Source organism: Lepeophtheirus salmonis, chromosome 4 (assembly GCF_016086655.4).
Source record: "Lepeophtheirus salmonis chromosome 4, UVic_Lsal_1.4, whole genome shotgun sequence".
NCBI classification, from domain to species: Eukaryota; Metazoa; Arthropoda; class Copepoda; order Siphonostomatoida; family Caligidae; genus Lepeophtheirus; species Lepeophtheirus salmonis.
Window position 1 is genome coordinate 516,435 of NC_052134.2, and position 9,365 is coordinate 525,799.

Below are 9,365 nucleotides of genomic sequence, written 5' to 3' on the forward strand. Positions count from 1 at the left end.
CTCAATGCTTCTAAATAATTAGTATCAATGTATATCAGAATTTTTTTTTAAATTTTTTTATCGTATTAAAGCTAAATTGGAATAACAAAATACGAAAATTAGTAAAAATACTATTTATTGTTATAGCATCATTTTAATTTATAAGTACAAATATTATGTTAGAGATTTTCCAAAGTTTTTGATGAAAAAATGATTTTGAATATTAATATATAGACAATAGAAAAATACAAAAATTCATCAAAAACTTCCAATGATTTTTATACTGGGGAAGTAATGGGTTAAATCATTCTCCAGTTTGGATAGGCTTTCGTTATTATGTAATATTGACTTGAAATTGTTTTTTTGAGCAGAAATTGATTGAGGTAATGTGGCAAAAATTTTAATATTAACTTATAATATATAATAAAGGAAATAAATATATACAAATAATATAATTTGGTTAGCAATGGAGATATAATATTTTACTATGACTACATTTTATTTATTATTTCCTCAAAAAGTTAACCAAAAATCGATATTGCTGCTGAACTAGAACTTTAAAAATCCAATACTTTTCTGAAGCCTCAATCCTATTTATGCATATTTGAAACTTTTTTTTTTGTCGTAAAACGTTTTAAAAGCCAAGGTATTATGACTTTTTAAACTGAACTCTTAAATATAGCGGTTTTTAATTTCTTAATTGTATTTTCGCTAAATTAGATGATTAGATTTATAATCTTTACACATGTTTTAAGTAAGCTTTTGGCTGTAATGATAAAAAATAATTTCTTTATGCAGACGTTATATCATCTGAACGAAATAACTCATATGGGCCCATTAAAACTCACAAAAAAAAATAAAGACTTTGGATTCCTTCTAGCCGAAATGGTGTTATCTTTGAATTCCGGTTTCCCGTCGGTCCTTCCTGTATTAGGCCCAAACGACCCCTTAAATTATATTATAAACATACATAGTCATCAAAAACTATACACATATCAGACCAACTCACCTAATTTGGACAATTAAAGGATAGGAAGCCATCCTTGACCTCCTACAACTTCTTGGCGATACTTCGTGCGATTAAGCAACGACATGACACACATGGGAACTACCTGAAATTGGGACCATACACCCTGATGCTCAATGTCAAAAGAACAATCGACATTAAGCACCAGCAGAATCAAAAGAGCCTTTTCTGGAAGTGTCCAAGAGAATAATCCGAGATATTTAATAAAAATACGTCTGGAGCAGTTAGTTATCTCATCCAACCATCCTATTTTAAATAATGCTGGATTCATTCTCCCAAATCCCTTCACAAACTAGAAACAAAATGTGTTTTTTTTATAAATTAGTTCCTGGGTCATTATTTACTAATAAAAATACCTCGAACCCACTTCAGAAATATTGTATATTCTGTAAAATTGAAATAGAGTCCTCTTGCCATCTATTCTATAGTTGCCCTAGGGTGTTCCCCTTCCGTAAAGCAGCAGAAGGATAAGTGTTCAGCGCTTTTGGAGTGATGATTTTGGAGAGCAACTGGCTCATAATCATGAACCAGAAAATATGGAGTTGGAGTATAAAAGACTTCCTACAATTAATTTATGCACATAACAGAGAAGTAGCTGTCCCCTGCCATTCTTAGTAAACACATCAGAAAATTATATAAATATTATGACCCTTTTTTGATGTACATCCTCTTGTTATATCATCTGATTGATTTCATAATATTTTTTTACCCACAAGTCATAGCCTTCTCGTACGTTGTCTGTTGTTTCTTACTAGTGAATATTTTTCATTGTTATTTCACAAAAGAGTTTTTGAAGTTTTTAAGGTAATGATGTACTAAATTATTATTTTTTTCCACTTTTAAAGTAATAAGAATTACTCTATTCTTGCTTTATACTTCTTAATGTATTAAAACTGTTTGTTATTAAGTTCAAGATGTACTAAAATAAATGTTAGTTTTAAAAAAATGTGAGCAAACAATTTTGGAATGAGCAAACTAATTTTTTATACTAATTAATAATATTTTTTGTATCTTCAATGGTTGACTCAAACCTACAGAAAGGATACAAATATTTGAAAAATTATTAACTGTATTTTATTAAAATACCGTTCAACGTACTTATAAGTAGTTGGCCCATATTTGAAGTTAGTGTGATCTTCAGGAGTCTGTTGAATGTTGATATTTCATAATCACTGATTATACGTACAACCTTTTACAAAAATGGAAGATCAGGATTTTACAATTTGGTGTAAAAGTATTTCTCCTTTTTTGCAAAATTCAAGAGGGATTTATCAACTGTCAATTTTCCGTCAAATTTATCCTTTCTATAATTGGCAATTGTAGTAATCTGCTCTACCACATTTTTGATCATGTAATCATAACTCTGATTTGATCATATACATATTTTTAACTACAAAAAGAAAGATTAATGAAGGAGGGGTTTTGTAGATGGATTATCTCTCAAAAAGTCCCATTAAAAATCATCAAAAGCTGGTGTGTAATCTAATCAGAACTTTTTTTTTTCATACTAGTTTAGAAAAATGAGCAGTTTTCCACCTAAAAGGCCAAAGTCAGCAATTTGTTGAGCAATTGAGCAATTACTCACACATTCTAAGTCAAGTGATGAAATTAAAACTATGATTTTTATCAACATAAATCTCATCCTGAACAATGAAGTAAGACAAAAGAGAAAGATAGATTAAACATCAGAATTTAAATTCATATTGTTTTTATTAATATATTTGTCGCCGCTATTGTTATAATGGATTTAGTAGAAACTTCATAAAGATAAAAAAGTAATAAGTTATTATTTTTTTAGAATTATTATATAAAGAACATCTAGAAATAACTTAATCAAAAGTATGTATGCTCATAAAAGACGGAGAGTAACAAGAAATATTCGAAAAAGGGATATGAGTTTAAATTCTTGTTGGACTCAGAGTTAAATTGACGATCGGTATCAAAGTAAATCTCTGTCAATTTAAATAAAATATAAAGTGATATAACATTTATGTAAGATTTTATTCATTTTTTTTTGTGGTTGTGTTTTTTTATGCAAGGAAATTGTTCCTTATATTTAACAGTTTCTTAAAGATAAGTGAGATAAAAAAAGTGCAAAAAATTTAAGTATATAACTATGGATGTTGTAGGTACATTCTAATGTAGTTATTAAAGAAGATTATATATAGCAAATCACTTGGAAAACATCATTTTCATCATACGTTCAATTGACCGTTTAGAAACGATTAAAGAGAAATGAAAATGGGTAATGCGCAAACCCTTATACATACATACAATTCTATACTTGTGTTATATCTGTATGTGTGTAGATATAGCCAAAGCTAAAATTTGATTAATTTGTTATGTTATTTTTCACAAAATGTAAACTTACAATTTTTGCAATGATGAAAAGCATGCTCTAGGATCTTTTGCACTTTGCCTTAAGCACAAACATATTTACAGAAAAAATTGTTACAATATAAATGCTTGTCTTAACTAAATATTGGTTTATTTTATATATATATACCTATATACAGTGCAATTAAATTATGTTTGGATGACTTATCCATTGAATGAGTCGACATTAGTAGGTACATGTATTCATGTAAATATGTTTATCAAAGCAACCATGAGCGTACTTCATTTCATCTCTATAGTCCAACTTATGAAAATACAGAGTAATTTATAAAAAGTGGGGACACAAAACTTGTAGTGGCATGACTAAATTACAAAAAAAAGAGATTTTTAAGGACAGAAGGAAAGACACCTCAACACCAATCCTTGATATCTTAAGATAACAAAATTAGCTATATTTTTAATACGTCCTTCTTCACGAGTAATAAGAGCCTCGACACACCGGTGAACAGATTGACAGTTCTTGAAGATGAAAGCCATGTCCATGGCGTACCACATATTCATGACGAATCCAAACTAAGTTGAGGAGTGAGGTAGAACTTATTCTTCAAGACGGCCCAAATTACAAAGTGAGGGTTGGAGAAGGGCCACATTGAGGTAGGCAGATGTTAGCCATACTGTTGCTCCAGAAGTTTTGGTTCTTCTTGGCTGAATGGGGTTGTAGTGGACTTCTTGATATTGATGGTCATCTGGATGGAAATGCCTTTGATCTCTGCAGCCTTCTTGCCACTGACATTGATGCGAAGGAGATTTTGCACAGGCTCGATTTTTTGGTTGTTGCTCCGATATTTTTAGACTTAGAGACATCGGATAAAAACAGAGCTGTTGTTTGTTTACGTAATGATACATCGTAATTAAAAAAAAAAATACAAATTTAGGGTTCCTATTCTTAAGTATAAAGCAAAATATCTTTCTGGCTTTTGTAAATTTCATTTTGTGTTTGTTTCTAAGAACCAAAATATATTATTTATACTGAAGATCCAAATTAAAGATTTCCAGTTTTTGTAAACCAAAACTTCAAAACAGTTTGTGAACTTTTATATTCATTCAAGTTAATTGACTGATTGCTTTCCAGATATTCATTTAAAAATATATGATTACACCTTTTTAATTATATTTGTAATTTTACTAATAAGTTGTTTATCACTTTTTTGATGACACAATATATTTTTAACACAGTTATAAGAAAAAAATCGATATTTTTTTGTTTATTGATCCATTTTGAAGTATTTCCAATTGAATAATACAGTTTTGAAGTAAAAAAAAAATAAACTGCTGCAATAGAGGATTCGAAAATACATGTATGAAATATGAAAGGTACGCTATTAAATGGTTAAACATGAAATACCTATGTATTGGTTATTAAATAATTTCGTAATGTAACAGCAGTATAAAATGTTAATTAATTAAATACAATTAGTTAAAACTACTTTTACATTTTACCTTGTAAATGCGTTGCATTGAAATATTTTACATTTAATCCTACATATGGGTCTTGTTCGTGTTGTCGTACAAGGAATTTTATCAAGTTATTTACCATTGGAAAATAATATTACAAAAAAATTGAAGTTTTAAAATACTAAAGACATACATACTTATTTAAATTTAAAACTCCAATATTCATCAAAGGCAAATTATTTAGGACATTGGTAAAATCAGTATTATAAACGCCTTTACTGGTCGTGTATGTCTTCAACTTGTATTTCATTCTATCCATATAACCTTCCCTAACTTTTGGTTCTGCTCTTGTTACAGTCAATTTATAATTAAAAATATATTTCGGTCAATTCTCTCTTCCTTTGTAACTCCAGAAGTACCAAAAAGAAACATTTCTCCATATAGTATTTTTTCACAACAAGTGATAGTAGTCTTTTGTTAGTTTACTTCTATCGAAAGATTTTTTTCACTTCCTAATTGTTTAGACGTTAGTCTGTTTTCTGTATCCAAAGGGATATGGTTTGGTGAAGTGAAAACAAAAGGGTTTCTCATTGATATTGGAATGGATTTTCTTTCTTTTAAAGAAATGAAGATGCCCAATAAATTTTGGATTGGCTTTATTATTATATTTTCACGGCATAAAGCTCTATTACCTTTACTATAGGACATGACTGAGGGTATTCTGTTTGTATTTTCCGCTTTGTATAATTTAGAGCTTTAAAGGCTCTCCCAATGATAGGTTGTAATTTATATTTAAAATTTATGTTTTTTTTAGGTACAAAACCTAGTCCAGCTTTTGATATGACGTAAGTATGTGATGTAATGTTCTATAACAGTTATAAATAATTATTTAGCTCATATAAAAATTTAAAAAAAAGATGTTTATTTTTAATAGTATGATTTTACTATATAATTAAAAAACTACAAAGTGGAGATACAAATCAAATCAAATAATATTTTTATCCTATTTAATTACGTATATCTATAATTGCTACTATGATCATAATCATGTTATAATGTGTCGTTCTATCATAAATTGCTACTTAAGCCATATATACTTAGGTCATATCATTTTGGAAAATGTGTTCTTACAACATTACTTTGATGTTCATTAATTTATCTATGAGTAATGAAAGTTTCTAATATTTGTGTATGTCCTATCTATAGCTTCCAGACACTTTGAGCATCAATGTTTCCTTTTTTCATTTCATTGTTTCATGTTTTTTAAACTGACCTTAACATCATGTATGTCCTGTACTTTTTTTTACTAGCAGGAGTAAATCGTTTTCCAGTGGTTAGCAAAATAACTAATTCTATCTAGCATTTGTAAGTATATATATATATATTGAAAAATATGTTCAACCTATAGTGGTTTTATATCAAACATTAAAAATATATATTTGTCTAAAAAGCCAATTTTTAATTTGTCAATGAGGTCCGAATTGTCTCAGAAGAATTCCAATAGTTTTTTCTCCCTACTTGATATCCATATATTTGTCCCATAAGTCTTGGACTAAAAGATGTTCATAAATCTTTTTAATACCAAATGGAGATGTCCTTTTTAAATTTGTCTAAGTCATTTTTACGTCAAGGAAACTACCATTTAGGCTCCAGCCATGTCAATGCCGATGAAATATCGACCGTTTTCTAATTGAGGATCAGTTAAAAGTTCCAAAAGAATCAAATTTTGCTTTCACTGGGATAAGAGCTCAACTTCATTCATATTGTAGATACCACAATTCATTCGGCTTTCTATTGTTTTAGTTGTGTTTCAAACAAATATTTAACTGTAAGGATTCGTTGACCATACTTTTGGATTGATTGGACTATTGCTTCTTGTTTCAGCTTGAAATTCAAGTATTTTGGTTGTCGAGCGTTTGATGATCGAAATATTAGACTTTGTTTACACTAGTTCAGATATTTGATGTTTAACAACTACTTTCTCATTCTTCGTAGGAAAGGTTGGAACCATGAAAGTGACGTAAACTGATTATCTTGTTTTGGGTATTTTACATTTGAATAACATTATCTTTGTTGAACATATAGTAACATTTCACTCAAAATTACCCTTTCATATAAGAAGTTAAATAATTGAAAATGGAGGAAGTATCATTTTCATCAATAGAATTTAAAACTCATTAAATGAATCCATTTTTTGAATGTTAATTTATCAAATCATTTCATGTATTATCTAATAGAATTACATTTACATATTTATCTTTACAGTTAATATTAATGGCTTAAATCTTACAAAATAATATAATTTAAATATATGTTTACAATATTACAACTAATCGGTATTATTTTTAAAGAATAAAATGCTTTGCTTTACAAAAGAATTGAAAATTTAATAAGTACTCAAAATCGCAAACTCATTTTTTAAATTTACTATAGATGATTTGTACATCATTTTGTTTAAACTGAGGGATCAGTATATGTTACATTAAATATCAATCACAATAAATTATTTTAATCCTTATTCATATGATTTAATTTTCAAAAATAACCCATTACAATAAGTATTTTTGTTCATTTTTAAATATATCTCGATTAAAACACAGCAAATTAGAATCGATGTAGGGATTTTTGTTTCTTTTTATTCTATAGTTTACTTTTTAGGTCCATAGAAATCATATTAATATTGGAGAGGGGGGGGGGGGCTATAACATTTTTAGTTTACAGGTTAGTTTTCAGTTTAGGGTGAAAATCCTGAATTTAAAAAATGTTAATTATTAATTTTTCTGTTTATTTGCTTAATGAAGCAACATTGCCAAAACAATTTATAAGTATTTGTTTAGCTTCAACAGTATTTTTTTCCCATCAAGAACTATTGTAAAATTAAAACATAAAGTTATTTTTTTTTAAATAAAAAAGTAGCGTACAAAAAGATATTTATCATATGTACTATAAAACAAATTGTCATCAAATTTTGACAACTGTCTTTTGAAAGTCAGTACTAACTGAAAATAATTTGATTTTTTTTAAAAAGCACGCATTTGTGAAGCCTGTGAATTTTTAGTACATTTGTTATATATACGTAAATGTTGTAGTCATGGTTATTTTTACACTAAGAGTAGTAAAAAAAATGAATATTTTTGTTTTTGGCTAAGTATTTCGTAGTTAGTTAGATTTGGAGGCACAAAAAGTTTTACACTATATACATGTATTCATTTTTATACGTTGAATCTATATATTTAAAGTTTATAACAATAGGTCGTTTTTATACAAAATTATTTTTGTGGGGGTCTTAAATGAATAAAATTTGAAGTGATATGACAGCTGTCTCCAAACTAAAAAAACTGTTAAAATAGTGTATTTAGACGATTGTAATAGCAGAATAAAATTGATTTACACCTTTAGAATATTTTTCATAAATAAATAATTAAATCATTCTAATTGTTGAATTATTAACTTTCATTTTGTTTTCGTACATTAAAATTTATTAATGTTAATAATTATCACTGTAGCAATATTGATTTGAATTTTTCAACCTTAATAATTTAGTTATTTAATTTATTTTATAATTGTCTTATCCACTTTTCATTTCATAATACTGTAAATAATTGCTTAACTTTCAAACTTCTTAATTCATTCTAAAAAACCAGAAAATGTGTGGAGTAGGATAGTAAAGACCCAGAGACAATGAGTTACTTGAAGATTTGTGAACCCCAAAGCAGGTAAAATTTGCCGATGCTCTGCTTTGAGGAGGAAAATACTTTAAAAAAATTGTAATTGCTAAAATCATCGACTTCACGTCTTTTTTAACACTCCATCGTGTCATCAATGAGAACTTACGGTATTACAGCAATGTTTATGTAAAATCTAGAAACGTAACTTTAAAAACTATAAATGTGTTGTAAAAAGTCGATTTTATTGTTTGAATGTCAAATTTATGTTATAATGTTGTTTTTTGTAAAAAAAATTAAAAAATCAATTGAAAATAAAGTCAAGGCAGCGTTTTACTTCTTTTTTTTTTTGGGTTAAAAACGTTTATATATAGTACTTTTTAGAAGCAATTCTCAATATAACTGAAAAAATCATTTTTTTTTGGCCAAATGATATAAGATTCTGATTCCATTAGATAGGGAAAAAATTGTAAAAACAAGAGCTCAATATTCTGTGAAACTTGACAGAAAACGAATAACGCTTACTTCTATCCTAGTTTTGTGTTTTTCTTAGTTTTAATAATTTAATATACGCTCTGATCGTCCACTCACACATCAAGATTGATTTTGTAATATGCTTTCCAATTCATATATTTATATTCTTATCTAATTTTTTTATTTCTGGTATAATTTTTAATCAATTTTGTGGGCAATTTTTTTTATGTTTTTCATGGCTAGAAGAAACAATCATTATTATTAATTGACGTACAATAGTTCGATATCCTTCGAAAAATTAAATACTTGTTCTTATTAAGGTTATTAAAAAAAGTACACCCAACCTTTTATTTCGTGATTGTTTCTCTATACATACCAATATGTTGACAATTTATATTAGATTTTGCATTATTAGGTAATTTATAGTA